We start from the raw sequence: 14,196 nt of genomic DNA, 5'->3' as shown, positions 1-14,196 counted from the left end.
GTAATCGGCTGCTAGCATTAAAGAGCAACTCCAGGCAATGAGGAAAATCAGTCTGAGGACTGCTGATGATATTTCGGAGACATGGTAACTCTACCATATCAGTCCACTCTATTAACCTTTAAAGGTTAGGTATATTGGGTTATATTCTACTTTATTTCAAAATGTTAAACATTAAGAATTGTACACTGACATTATTACTGATAATGTAGAATTCGGTGGCTTCGCCCATTTCTTGATTATTATAGGCATAGTTTACCTTTTCAAAAATGACTTAATGCACCTGAATTGAAAAAAGAAAAATGTGCATTTATGAATTGTTTGTATTGGACCTGCAAAGAATTGCAACTACAGTCAGTGGATTGCGCATACATTGCAGTGCACAGGCTCCTGCAGACTATCTCCTGTCCGTACGAAGGTATGGACCTACTCAGGGGCGTAACTAGAAATCACAGGGCCCCATAGCAAAATTTTGTATGGGGCCCTGTGATTTCTAGTTACGCCCACCTGATAACCCAAACAGCCCACCTAAGGGTGACCCTGCAGAGCCCACCATAGACTCACTGTGGTAGGCTCTGCAGGGTCTCAGGCGGGCGGTCAAGCCCTCTTACCTGTCAGCCCTGATCCTCTGTCCGCCTCCTTCTCCTCCACGATCGACTCCTCCGTCACTGGGCCCCTCCTCCTCGATCGCCGGGCCCCGCCCCCTCGATCGCCGGGCCCCGCCCCCTCGATCGCCGGGCCCCGCCTCCTTGATCACTGCTGATGACGGGCACAGCCACCTCCTGCGAAGCTGCTGGTTGTCACCAACTCAGCAGCGGCTGTGAGAAGGAACGGAGCGTTCCTCCTCACAGCCACCAGTGACAGCCAGCAGCCTGGCTGTCCGAGCAAGATGCCATAGCGACCCAGGCAGCCCGCATGGCATCAGGGAGATGTCCTGGCCGGGCCCCGCCTTGGCCGGGCCCCATAGCGGCCGCCTGGGTCGCTATGGTGAATGTTACACCACTGGACCTACTTTAACGTGGAGTAAATCAAAGGACTACAAGGGGGGTGACATCACTGCTCTTGTTGTCCATTTAGATGTACGAGTGCCTCTGAGGAAGCAAATGGGGCTTGTAGTCTTTTCACTCACAGATCCCGTAAACGGGTCTGTGAATGGATGGTGCAGCAGTGAAGTCGGAGCCATGCACAGCCATGCTGAATTCAGAGAGAGGCACCCAATGTTTTAGGTGAGTGAGGGGTAAGAGGTTAGGGAGCTGGGGAATGTGACCGCGTTCATGCTACAGCCTCAATACGGGTGAAATATTATCCAAAAAGTAAACTTACCCTTTAATATGTGTGTAAATCCAAAACATATTGAAGGTGACTTTCTCTCACTTCCTGTTCTGGTGTCACAGGACAGGAAGTGATGGTAAATCTCTCCACAGAGACAGCATTTACAAACCTGACAGAGGTTCTGACCCTTTCTTGCTCTATCCAAAATGGAAAAAAAAAAAAAACTTTGTCTGGAGTTGGGCTTCACTCTGTGATGGACTATTGAAATACTTGCATTGGAAACTGTCTTTTTCTATGTGGTAATGTATACATAGTTAGTCTGGTTGAAAAGAGACACAAGTCTATCGAACTCAACCTATACATTCACAGACTGGCAATCTAGGAACTATGGTGAAAACCAAAAGGGCTGTTATGTCAAAAAACACTTTTGGGCCGATGAGAACTCTTAGGCATACCTCCCAACAACTGTCCCTGATTTGGAGAAACTGTCCTTCACTTGGAACCAAATCCCTCTGTACCTCTTTCCTCCTCAGTTGTCTCTTCTTGTGGTCTGATGTACAGATATCTATGATAGGGTTCTATTTAACTACAAAAACTGTTATTCGGCACTTAAACCTTCATCTTCACCCTTTATTATCTTGTTTGCTAGTTTGAAAAGTCAGTATAAAGGAAAAGTAATGGTGGAAAAAGACAATTCTGGGATTAACCAATCATTTTTAGTAAATACATTCCTAATGGTCCACATAACTGTATGCAATGCCAGGCTGCGGCAAACAAAGCGAGCAGAGTGCTGTCTTATATTAAAAAGGGAATGTACTGTAGAGACAAAGCAATCATTTTGCCACTTTATAGATCGCTGGTTTGGCCTCATCTGGAGTATGCGGTTCAGTTTTGGTCACCAATCCACAGAAAGGATGTCCTTGAGCTGGAAAGAGTCCAGAGAAGGGCAACTAAACTAATTAAGGGGATGGAGGACCAAAGCTATGAGACGAGGTTACTAAATTTAAACGTGTTCACGCTGGAAGTGAGAGATTAAGGGGAGATATGATTTTCATGTACAAAATGTTTAGTGGTGATGGCAACATCTGCAATAAAAGTTTTACAGTAAACTCCATAACAAGAACTAGAGGCCACCACCTAAATCTGGTGGAGAAAAGATTTAACTACAAAGGGCGTAGTTAAATCGATCGTACGAGAATCGTGCAGTGTGAATGAAGACGTGCGACCGTTTCTACTGTACGGTCGCACGTCTTTTGTCTAAGGAGCATGCTAGAAAACCAGCCGAAAATCTTACGATTTTCGCCTGGTTTGAATGATGCTCGTGAGACTAAGGCCGGAAGGGGCACAGTGCCCTTCAGCATTGCGGTCATCGGAAGCCCGCCCCTCCGGGGGGCGTGATTGCGATGATCGCTAGTACGATCTCCCTGTCCAAGATGGGCAGATCGTACATTTTTTAAATTACTTTACAACCATCGCAAGACTAAGGTCTTGCGATGGTTGTAAAGTGTATGGTCACCTTATGAGCGGTTAAAGTCTGGACCTCTCTGCCACAAGAAGTGGTATCAGCTGAGAGTATTGAGTCATTCAAAAAGCATTTAGATACCTTCCTCAGAGACCGCAACATACAGGGGTACAGGTACTCTTAAAAACAAGGACACACAGGGACTCGTGTACACATATACATATGCACAATCACACACAGACATAAAAAGGTTGAACTCAATGGACCTGTGTCTTTATTCAACCTCAAATACTATGTAACTATGTAACTGGGAATGTGGCGGGGGGTGTCCATTGCCTATATACATTGTGCTAGAAGGTTTCCCTCTGTCTCATCTCAGAAAATTGGGAGGTAAACTCTTGGGTGCCACTCGGCCCTCAAAAAGCCTTGCTTAAAAAAATGTTTATACTTGACCCAAACGGAAAACTCACTGTGTAACCTTTTACATATGACCCAAGTGATAAATATAATATAGATATGATAGGCCGACTGCAGCCACATCGGGGATATGAACATTGGGACAATTTTGTGAAATCGGTGAACAAGTGTGGGTAAGGTAAGTGGAGACTTCTTGTGGAGACTGCAAGTGCAGAAACCCTTTAATATACTGTATAATATCCTTATTGCTACCTTCCGGATAAAGTATCACTGTCAGCTAAAATTGAAGCTACACTCCATGCAGATATAAAAGACACAAATCAGCAATACACTATTAAATGTATTTTTTTTAACTGCAAGCAGTGTCAGTATGGAATTTACTTGTTATCAATCTCTCGCCATCTCATGTATAGTAGAGCTCAGACTGGAAGAGTGAGAAGCAGCTTAATGAGGAACTTTACCCACCAATTTAATTTCTCCCAAAACAGTTACTTTTGAGTCATACCAATTGTCAAGATTGCCAATTTGATTATTTCAGCTCTCAACTGAACTCATGATGCCTCAAGTGGCTGGAGTCATAGCTGATCCTATGTACAGCACCATGGCCACTGCAATCCAAACAGAGGATAACAATGGCACCTTCCTTGGCTGTAAGGTTGTAGTTCCGTTTTAATTAGCCAGTTAGTTGTGCTGCAGTGCTTATGTAGTACTACCGTGTTTCCCCGAAAATAAGACACTGTCTTATATTTTTTTTTGGCTCAAAAAAACACACTAGGTCTTATTTGGGGGGGAGGGTCTTTTTTTTTTTTAATGTACAAAAATCCACACTCATTCCTGTACAAAAATATGGTGATCAGGGCTATCAGGGGTGCCGTACCTTTCCAAGATCAATTTGCTAACTAATCGCTGGCCAGAATGAGCGAAGCGCACTTTCACTATCGATTCCTCACAGGCAGAGAGCATTTAGTATCACTCCGCCTGCGACAGGAGCCGGGACTATAGAGGAGGCATCGGCCTATGCGGCTCTGCTCCCTACGGTGCCGCCTCTCTTCCTCTGGAGCTGGCTTCATTCCCCCTTATGCCACCACCGGCCCTGGGAATGGTCACAACTAGGTCTTATTTTCAGGGTAGGCCTTATATTTTAGCAATTTCCAAAAATAGTACTAGGTCTTATTTTCGGGGTAGGTCTTTTTTCGGGGAAACAGGGTACCAAGGAACATGCTGAAAGCAAGGAATGACAGAGAGAGAGATCATTGCACTGCTTTTTTTTCACTGTCCATTCACAGGGTGGGTGAAGGACAAGACCTGTAAATGTACTGCAGCACAGAAAAATCGTGGCACAGCTGTTTAAATCTCAGTACTGCATGGACATTATTATTGTGGCGAGTCTAGTGATGTGTTTTAATTTCTGGGTAGTTGTCCTGAAAAGAGGCGGCCCTGGTGCGGTGACTTATGATCTTGCAAGGGTTAAGGGGCCTCTTTTCTAATAACATTTGTACAGGTATGAGCTGATGTTCTGTGATTGCTATAATGTCTATATTTCCACGCTGACACTGGTGCCGTCTATGGAGATTGTTTGTATAAGCAGAGACTACACTGGTAGATGCAGAGTGCTAGTGACTGGGCTCTCCTCCCCTTTGCGGCATTTCAAACGATAAGCCCACAACCTCCGCATGGTGAACTTGTCATTGCCGATGACAACTGATGTGATTTTTATTGCTATTCCCACAGGGCGAGATTGCAGATCGTGACTTGACAACAAGTTCGTTTAAAATCCACAGCTAGCTAGAATGATTATGCATCTGCAGCAAATGTCTCCTAATTGAAGCACATGGCCTTGAGCTCAGATTGCTATTGTGTGCAAAATTTCCTTCCAATGGAAATGCCCCTAATTAATGAAGTTGTTGTTGAGGAAGAAATTATACACTGTATGTAATTGCTGCAGATCCATTTTATGTAAGTTCATTTGGATTTAAAGGGAAAGTATATTTTATTTTCTGTGAGCACACAGTTTAACTAGGGATGGGATCTGCATCTGTGGCCATCCGGGGGACTTTGCATGTTCATGATCCGCAGACTGGGTCAATCAAATGGCCAGATTAAGGGCTTGTTCACACGATCTTCTGGTCCAGATCTGGAGATGCGGTGCTATGCATGCAGTGCGTTTTTAACATGTTTTTGATGTGTTCCAGTTAAAAAAAAATTATTATTTATTTATTTTTTGCTTGGAGTGGGCCTGTCAGTATGTTAGCTGCAGTGCAATGCATTTTCGGCACATTCGTGCATTTTCGGACCGGACAAAATGTGACATGCAGAATTTTTTCTGTCTGGACCGGAATGGACTGCGCTCGTGAGAACCGTAGCCCATAAAACACATAGGGATACATTGGGATGCATTTTAGGTGCATGAGCGCACGGATCTGGTCCGGACAGAATCCGGACGTCGTGTGAACAAGCCCATAGTCTGTACGCTTGAGCAAGCCTCTAGTTCCTCATACCTCCCAATGTTTTAAGATGGGAACGAGGGACACTTTCCAGCACAATGTATTTAGGTAATGGACCTAGTTACCTCGTACCCAGTTATACAGACCATTAAGAATTGAAATGCCAAAAATGATTTGTTGAACCCAGAATTGTTTTTTTTTTCACCATTATTTATCTGTCATACTTTTTGAAATAGCAAACAAGGTAATTAAAATAAAGGCATGAGTGCTATATAACACTTTTGACAGATAAATAGAACCTTTTCATAGATCAGACGTAGATCGTACATCAGACGGAAAAAAAAGGATGACTGAGGAGGAAAGAGAGACAGAGGGATTTGGGTCCATATGAAGGACAGTCCCTCCAAATGAGGAACATTTGGGAGGCATGTGCTTCTATTGCAGGCAAATGTAATTTATTCAGTACAGGTAACAAACAAACAGTATAAAATAGGGAAAGGTTCCCCCCAAAATCCATACCAGACTCTTATGCAAGCATGCAGCCCGGCTGGCCATCAAAGGAGGGGGCAATAAGCATGAGTACACACCTCCAACACCATACCAGGCCACATGCCCTCAACATAGGGAGGGTACATCACCGGGAAGGAGGGGTGTGAAGTATTCCCTTTCTGGCAAAGTACCTTGTCTCTATGTTGATGAGGACAAGAGCACCATTCCTACATCCAGTCCCCAAAAAGGATGCGGGTCTGGGTGGGAGAACTTAATGGAATCTAAAGGCGCCCTTTAAAAAAAAGGGAGCCCTGGATATCTGGCCCTTCACATCTGACTGAGTAAAGGGTACTGTCACGTATCTGATGTGAGCCTAAGATGACAAGAAGGACCTTCCCTTGCAGCACTAGTCTGAGCTCCCCAGTGAGGCACAGGACAGCGGAGTGAAGCACCAGGCAGGTAGTCAGCCAGCAACATGCAGGATATCAGGATATCAGATGAGTGGAGTCAGAGCCGAGCCGGGTCAGTAACTGGCGAGCTGTGCAGTACAGAAGCAGAAGATGGAAGCTGTGTCAGCACAAGCCGAGGTCAAGCCGTGCAGGATAAGTGGTACTGAATCAGCAGACAAGAGGCAGAGTAGTGGACAGTGGCATAACAATCGCCATAGAGACCCAGGCGGCCGCTATGGGGCCTGGGCACAGGGGGCCCCGACCAGGGCATCCCTCTGATGCCGTGTGGGCTTGCAGTGTGTAATTTGCTTCTAGAGTCCAAATGCTAGTTTACTATTGGCTATTGCAAATTGAAATAGCCAATAGGAATCTAGCAATGCATTCCTATGGGCAAAAATATGTATATTTGTTTTCTACACGGCTCCATGTCAGAATAAAGAAGAGAAAAAAAAAACAGGTTTCTCTCCAGGGCGGCCGGGAGTGGGAGACTCCTGGAGCGCCCGGGAGAGTTTGCTGTCTGGAGATCAGTGTCCCTGGTTAGCTGGTAACCAGGGACGCTGATCTCTCTGCAAGTGGCCGGAGCCAGCCGTAAGATCACAGCTGGCTCCGCCCAGCTGTCAGAAGCAGGCTGTCGGCCGGCCAATAGCCAGCCACTCGGCCAGCTTCGGCTTTCAGCGCGGCTCAGCCGAGCCGAGGCATATGACTTCGGCTCGACTGAGCCGCTCGGCTAAGTTCGGGAGCTGTACGGTCTATTGTGAATAGCCCGTACAGCAGCCCTTCGGTTCTACTGAACCAAAGGGGTCCTGGGGCCGAAGCTAGCCGAAGCATCGGCTGAAGCTACGGCCACATCCTTCGGCAGCTTCGTGAATAGACACCTATGTTGTTACTTGTGAATTTAGTGAGTGGCTTAGTGTATTTCCACTTTTGCATCCAAATTGGGAGAACATCTACTTTATATTTGTTACATGTTCCCATTCACATAGCATATATTTAATAGTTAAGTATAATTACTTTAAATAATGATTTACTTGTAGTTATAGTAGACCTATAAATACTTAAAAATTGCAGCTTAGTGGTCACCCACTGAGCAACAGTGTATGGCCAGTCTAAGTCATGGAAGGTATATTGAAAACAACACAGCGCTGAGCGTGAATGGGAAAAAATAAAAAATATATAGCTCTTAACACATGTGATGTTTTTTAACCTCCCTGGCGGTATTCCCGAGCCACACTCGGGATTGGGCAAAGTGTCACTTACCTTGTCCCTGTGAGCCCGCGGTGTCCTCTGCTGTGTGCGCCCGGCCGATGCCGGCATTCGGCTTTCAGTTTCGTTTTCGGGCATCACAGCGGGGGTCAGAGTCGGAAGGAAATTCAAAAGTGAAAACATGACATTTACACAGAATACACACAATACAATGTAATCTGCTATAATTACATATATGTATCAAACTATTTCACTTCAATGTTGTCCCTAGAGCTATGTCCAGTGCCCTGCCTGCACTTTTACTGTAATCTATTGACTGTGGTACGGATCAGGCAGCGCCCCCAGAATTCCCATTTACTGGACCATTTTTTTAATTATTATATTATAATTTTTTATAATTATTTATTATATTATAATTTCTTATAATTATTTATTATATTATAATTTATGATTTCGTGTTTCAAACTTTATCATACCCGGGAAGTCTACTGGACTCATGTTTGGACAGATTTAGGTGAGTTATTCCTAAAATTTACTAAGAATTACAGTCCTACAATATAAAACAAATTGCCATGAAAAACAATGTACAGCTTTGGCATGCTAAAATCCTGCATAATCATACCGCCAGGGAGGTTAAACCTGGATGATAAATGATAAACCAAGCTCATAAACATTCAAAGTGAATAAAGCCAAATCACTTAATCCTACTAGTGAAACTAATTTAAGTTGAGTGTTAATCAAAAAGCCGGAACAGATCAATCCACATTGGATGAATCAAACACATCGTAACAATTCATAACATATGTGATACATATAAAGTGATACTGTGAAACAATCTCAATTGGAGAATCGTATCAAGTGACAATGAGTTCAATAATAAACATAAAAAAGTTGAAATATATTCCTCCGTGATCTCCTCTCTTGTGCCACGCAACCCCCCAAATAATGGGTACTCACCAGAAAGAGTGAGTACGAAAGGGCCTTTGAATAAAATGATCCGCTGGTCCTCGATCTCACTTGCCCAGTTTAATCCGCTCTCCTGCTGATATTACCCGCAAGAAAGAAGCCGTCTCTCCCCGAAGAACAACACTCTCCCCCGGCTCTCCCTTAAATATATGGCGGCTTCTCCCGGTTCAGGTTCAAAGGTCGCCCCGCTCTCTCGATCCCGGAATACGTTTAAAGGGATAAATAGAAAAGGACTCTCATGGTGCAGTACAATAAGAATAGAATTTATTGAAAGTAGCAACTTACATGAAAGACTTTTAAAATTTGGCCGGCCAGACAACTGGATAAAACTTTAACGAACACAAAGCAGTAAATCCCATATGTCAAACAGATCCGCCCCTTGACCAGTATGGATAATGTCTCCTGATTTGATACTTACTGAATTAGTGTTTTAATATGAGGAATTGGTTTGTCCCCATAATACATGGTTTTGGTAACTCTAAAGGAGATTACACAGAGACTGTACAATCAGATTTGTATAGTGTATGGCCAGCTTTGCAGGCACACAGACAGCAATAGTCATGAACAAGGTCCTTGTTTAGGCACTTCCTTTTTTGGGGTTCCTGTCTTCCAATTTCTCCTCTGTATTATCACGTTGTCACATGTGCTTCCAGTGGGGACTATAATGTGGGGTGTGCCAGCTCTCATTCTTCTGGTGTGCTACCTACACATTTCAATTCATGTTATTTATCTGCTATTACTTTCCCTTCTTTCCATTCTCTCCTTCCCGGATTTCTCTTTTAAATGTGGCTCTTTATGAATGTAATTTTTTTTTTCACTGGCAAGTAAAACATGTGACAAATTAGGTTAAGTGAATGTGAAAGAGGTTATTTCACACGTTTAAATTCAAGTAGCCTTCTTATGTGTGATTGTTGTAGTATAAATTAATCATGACACCACGGAGGAAGCTCAGCGATAACATTTCAGACGCTGCATCTGGCGGAGGGGAGCACCTGCAGGTTCACCAAACTGATTCTGAACCTTTTTCTAAATATGTAAGAATAGATAAATTAGATAAATTGCTATAAGTGTAGAAAGCAAAAGTGCATTTTAGTCAAAATTCAAAATTAATTTTAGGCAGAAATAAAGAACGCCATCTGAAAATCATTGAATGTGTACATAGAACCTGCATAGGAATGTTAATCCTCGAATTTGTCCTGATATCAACCCCCCCCCCCCCCCCACACACACACACACAAACAAAACAGCATTTACACTGCAAGAGGGAGGGTCTACACTCTAAACCAATCACAGCTCTGTTATTTTGTATGGCGTTGACAAATAATCGTTCGCACAGGAGGAGTCCCTCTTTTTTTATTGGTCTTTGGGGGGGCAAGGTTTGTGACCCCGCTCTAGTGCTGTAACGCAGTGGAGAAATGTGAGGTCACTGACCTGACTATGTTGCCTAGTAGTGTGTAGCCCCCATCTCCTTTTGTGAGGTGGCTACTAGACATTTAGTGATAGCCAGGGCTGTGGTCAGCCTGGCTGGATTATAGTGGCATTTATCTGGTTAATTCCAGGTGTCTGGCATTGACTGTACCCACATGGGTGGAGTTTGACTCTGCTGTATTGTGGTACAGCCAATGAGAGACACTGTAACTATATGTACAGTGTAGCAGCCAATCACTGGGTTTCTCTCAACCAGTGGTGCATGCTGGGATAGAGTACATATACTGGAGGGAATTCCCAAGTGCTCAGACTAGTCGGAACCAGCCATGGATTAGGGCTGGGTGCTATCCAGCCACCCCCTGGGTAAGGCCTGAGGCCTGGGGTGGGCAGAGGCTGGAGTGCGGGAAGAGTTTCCCTAGGCCTCAGGTATGGAGGAGGCCTGTGCGGTTATCAGAGGAGGAGCCAAAGAAGCTGATGTCTGCTGGAAGTGCCTGGAACATAGAGGACCTTAGGAGCACGGCTGGTGTCTCTCCTGCTGAGGATCTGTGGTCATCCCTGTTCATCTGTTATTCCAATTACTATTAGCTGTACCCCAAGTGGATCTAGACTGAGATGCTAAAAAGGTCTGGTGAGTATGGAGTCTATGTCTGTTACACCCTGGATGTCTAGGATCACAATACACTCTCTACCCAGTGTGAAGAAGTTAAAAAAAGTTATTCAGCATTGCATTACTGGAGTGGACATCAGCTTTGTGGGCACTAGAAGAGGGCAGTAAATGCTAAAGGGGCAGCTGAAGATCAAATTCCCCAGACAGATTAGTGATGACCCGGTTATTCCAGCGGCACCTTAGGGGGTTAGCTCTACAAGTGTTTTCTGGATCTCAAGATTGGCAGAACTCAATCTCAAATCCATTAGCAAGTAATATTGTATTGTATATGTATTTCACCTGTTTGCTTCCACTTAAGCCTTAAAGAATCATGAAATGCTAAGTGGTCTTTTCTTTAACCTTAATACATTCTCTGCATTAAGGTAAAAATGCTCAGCCCCCCTGTCCCCAAAAACGTATATATGGTCCCTTGTCACAACCACTGTGTTCAGGATGATCTGCGCCATTCCCTGAACTTTTGGGTTGTGGAGGGGGGTACTGAGACTATTGGAGCAATAGGCTCCTATTGCTGTCAGTCAAATAATTGGTAGGAAAGCGGTGGAGGGAGCAGGGGTATGGCTTGCCCGACACCGTGTGTCTATGGACACACACAGCTAGGCGTAGGTCGCAGCCGGGAATGCACATGCAAAGGTGTCTCCTCAGCATCACAATATTATTATAATCTAGGTTAGGAAAATAAATAAATATTATTTGTGTAGCGCCCTCTAAAATGTCGCTATTCAATTTAGAGATACCTGGACTGTAACCAGTCTAGATACTGATTATACAGAGCTCTGCATTCTATAGGTGTCCCTGAATCTGCTGGATTGATTGCACCTCCTGTTGCTGAGGAAAAGGGAGCCTTGGCATACAGTGAGGGAGGATCCACCCGCAGGTTATGACTATGCACCTGGCCCTAGCCAATTCCTGAGTAGGATGACTGAGAGGCATGGTTGAGGGCCGGACAATAAAAGGTCTGGGGACACTGTGGAGAGCTCTCTTCCCCCTAGGGGCCTCGCCCTAGGAGGTCTGTGGAGATGCAGGAAACTGGCCTGGGCCTCAGCACATGGCAGGTGCTGAGGGACCTAGAGGCCTAGGATACACTGATACTTTGCTGGGCCCATACACATGGCAGGTGATGGGTGCCTTGTTCTAAGAAGATACTACCACTAAACTGGAGTGCTCCTTGGCAGTTGCAGATGCTGAGGGCACAGAGATTCCAGATCCTGTTGCTAAGGAAAATACCTGATGGAAGCTGGGTCGGGGAGGAGTCCGCTTGTTGAGGGGTGCCGCAGAGGAGCTGATGAGAGCGTCCGTCTGGGACCCACAAGGGAGATCCCACACCTTATTCCAGGTATCTGTTCACAGTATTACTACTACTATTGGTCTCTGGGACCAGATCACAGTGCTATCGGCCTTAGCGGTTGCTAGGGGAGGAAGCTGTCCTCCGAAGTATTTCCAAGGGCATCCTACAGATCTTAAACCCTCTCTCTCCTATTGAACTTGCAAATAAATACCCCAAAAGAACCCTAAGACTCGAGCCATTCTGTCCATGAGTGTCGGTGTGCTGTTGCTGATCAAAGGGGACCGGTAGCTGGAACCAACAGGTAGGAGAACCCATTTCATATTCAGCGGCTCCTTCGGGGGTGAGCGCTACATTTGTAAAATAGGTAACTCGAGCAGAAGGTTGTCACTTGGGAAACCAAAAGCTGTGCGCCTACAGACTCCATTCATGGAAATCCAACACTGACATTGCATTGTTGATTCATTTCATGTGTTGATTGGAGTTTTTAAAATCTGGATAGAGAAAACCATTTTTGAGCAGGATGCCTTTTTTTCAAGGATTCTAGACTATACGCTTTCCATTTTCTAAACTGTGCTGTTTTCTTGAGAGAATTAGAGATGGTAATGCAATCAGCAGTGGGGGTTGTATTTTTTTGTTACATTCTTTGTAGTTAAGGAACGCCAATGCCGTCCCCTCCGTCTTATATTTTATAAATGTCGCTCTCTTGTCCTTGACGTGGTCCTTGCTAATGTATTTTTCCTACCAGAGTAAGCACATTTTATATGTTTTCTGAAATCTGCTACACATCACAGCTATTTTTGTATTATACAACATTGGACTAAAGAGTAAATCCAGGAAACAAGTGAATGCAGTGCACTGGTATTATTATGGCTAAAACAGAGTCATTTGTGGCGAAAATGATTTTGGTGCAAAATTACTGTTTTTGCCAATAGTGAAAATTTTCCAAAACTCTCCGTTTTGCTTAATGAACATCATAGGCAAAATTTGCTAGATCCAAAAAGGGAATTTTGTATTTACTGTAAATTCAATTTCTTGGAGTTCATTAAGGAACACAGGCTCAGATGTAAATCAAATAAAAAAAGAAAAGGCTAGTTGTACTCCTTACCGGTATGACCCCGTGATTGGGGAGGGGTGCTTGGAATGACTGCGGATGGCACCGCCAAATAGCGCTTGTGTAACTGACATGAGTTTGCAATAAATCTAAAAATTTTGATCCTATAAGGATTTGGTGTGCCGGTAACATTTCTGCAATTATCAGATGTAAATCAGAGACAAGTGGGACATCCAAAAGCAATCCACTAAGGGGTGGGTAAGCCACAGAAAGATCCAGAAACAACTTTCCACTTATATAAGGAAGGACTCTTTAAAGAGAACAGTCATGACTAAGGAAGGAGCACCAAAAGCAGAAACCTGGAGCTAGGTCAGTAAACCCCTCGAAGAGGAACAACTGTACCTAAGGACTATGTCCTCAAACAATGAAGCACCAAGTAAAAGTCCACCATAAAAGATAGATGGAACAGTACAGAAAATGTGTCCAATTGTGAAGCAGCAGTTGGAAAACAGCAATTAAACCTAGCATTCCCAACCATTCTCTTCAAGTAAAGGAAGTTAGAAGTGAGCATGCCTAGACAAAGGTCATGCTGAGAGCGGCTAAGGTTGAGCAGGATCACCCTAGCCCTTGTTTTTAGGGAGAAGGTGACCTTGGCAAGAAGGATGCTAAGCAAGAAAAAAACTTTCAAAAGTTTTACTCAGAAGCCCTTCATAAGGAGAGGTTAGGAAAATCTACAACAGTGTAAAAAGGGGTTAGGCAAGAATTCCAGAATGTTTCAGGATATACTCCAAAGGTCCATAAGCTGCATAACAAGTCTCAGCTCTACTTCTGAATGAGGAATCTTGATTGAAGAGATAATAGTTTGGATAAAAGTAAAAATGTCTTGGACAAAAGTACTTTTTTCTAGAAAAAGGTGTGCATCCCTCTAGAACACTAGCAAATAACCGAAGCATGATGGGAGTGGGAGATGTGATACCTAATTGGCTACTGGCTTGTTATGTCTGCTAGTGTCCAATTTCTCCTAAAGGCAGCAGTGAGCAGTATTCCGTCGTTAGAGTATGTTAGC

Source organism: Nanorana parkeri, unplaced genomic scaffold (genome assembly GCF_000935625.1).
Source record: "Nanorana parkeri isolate BGI_ZX_2015 unplaced genomic scaffold, ASM93562v1 scaffold1191, whole genome shotgun sequence".
NCBI lineage: Eukaryota > Metazoa > Chordata > Amphibia > Anura > Dicroglossidae > Nanorana > Nanorana parkeri.
Note: the sequence above shows the minus strand (reverse complement) of the source record.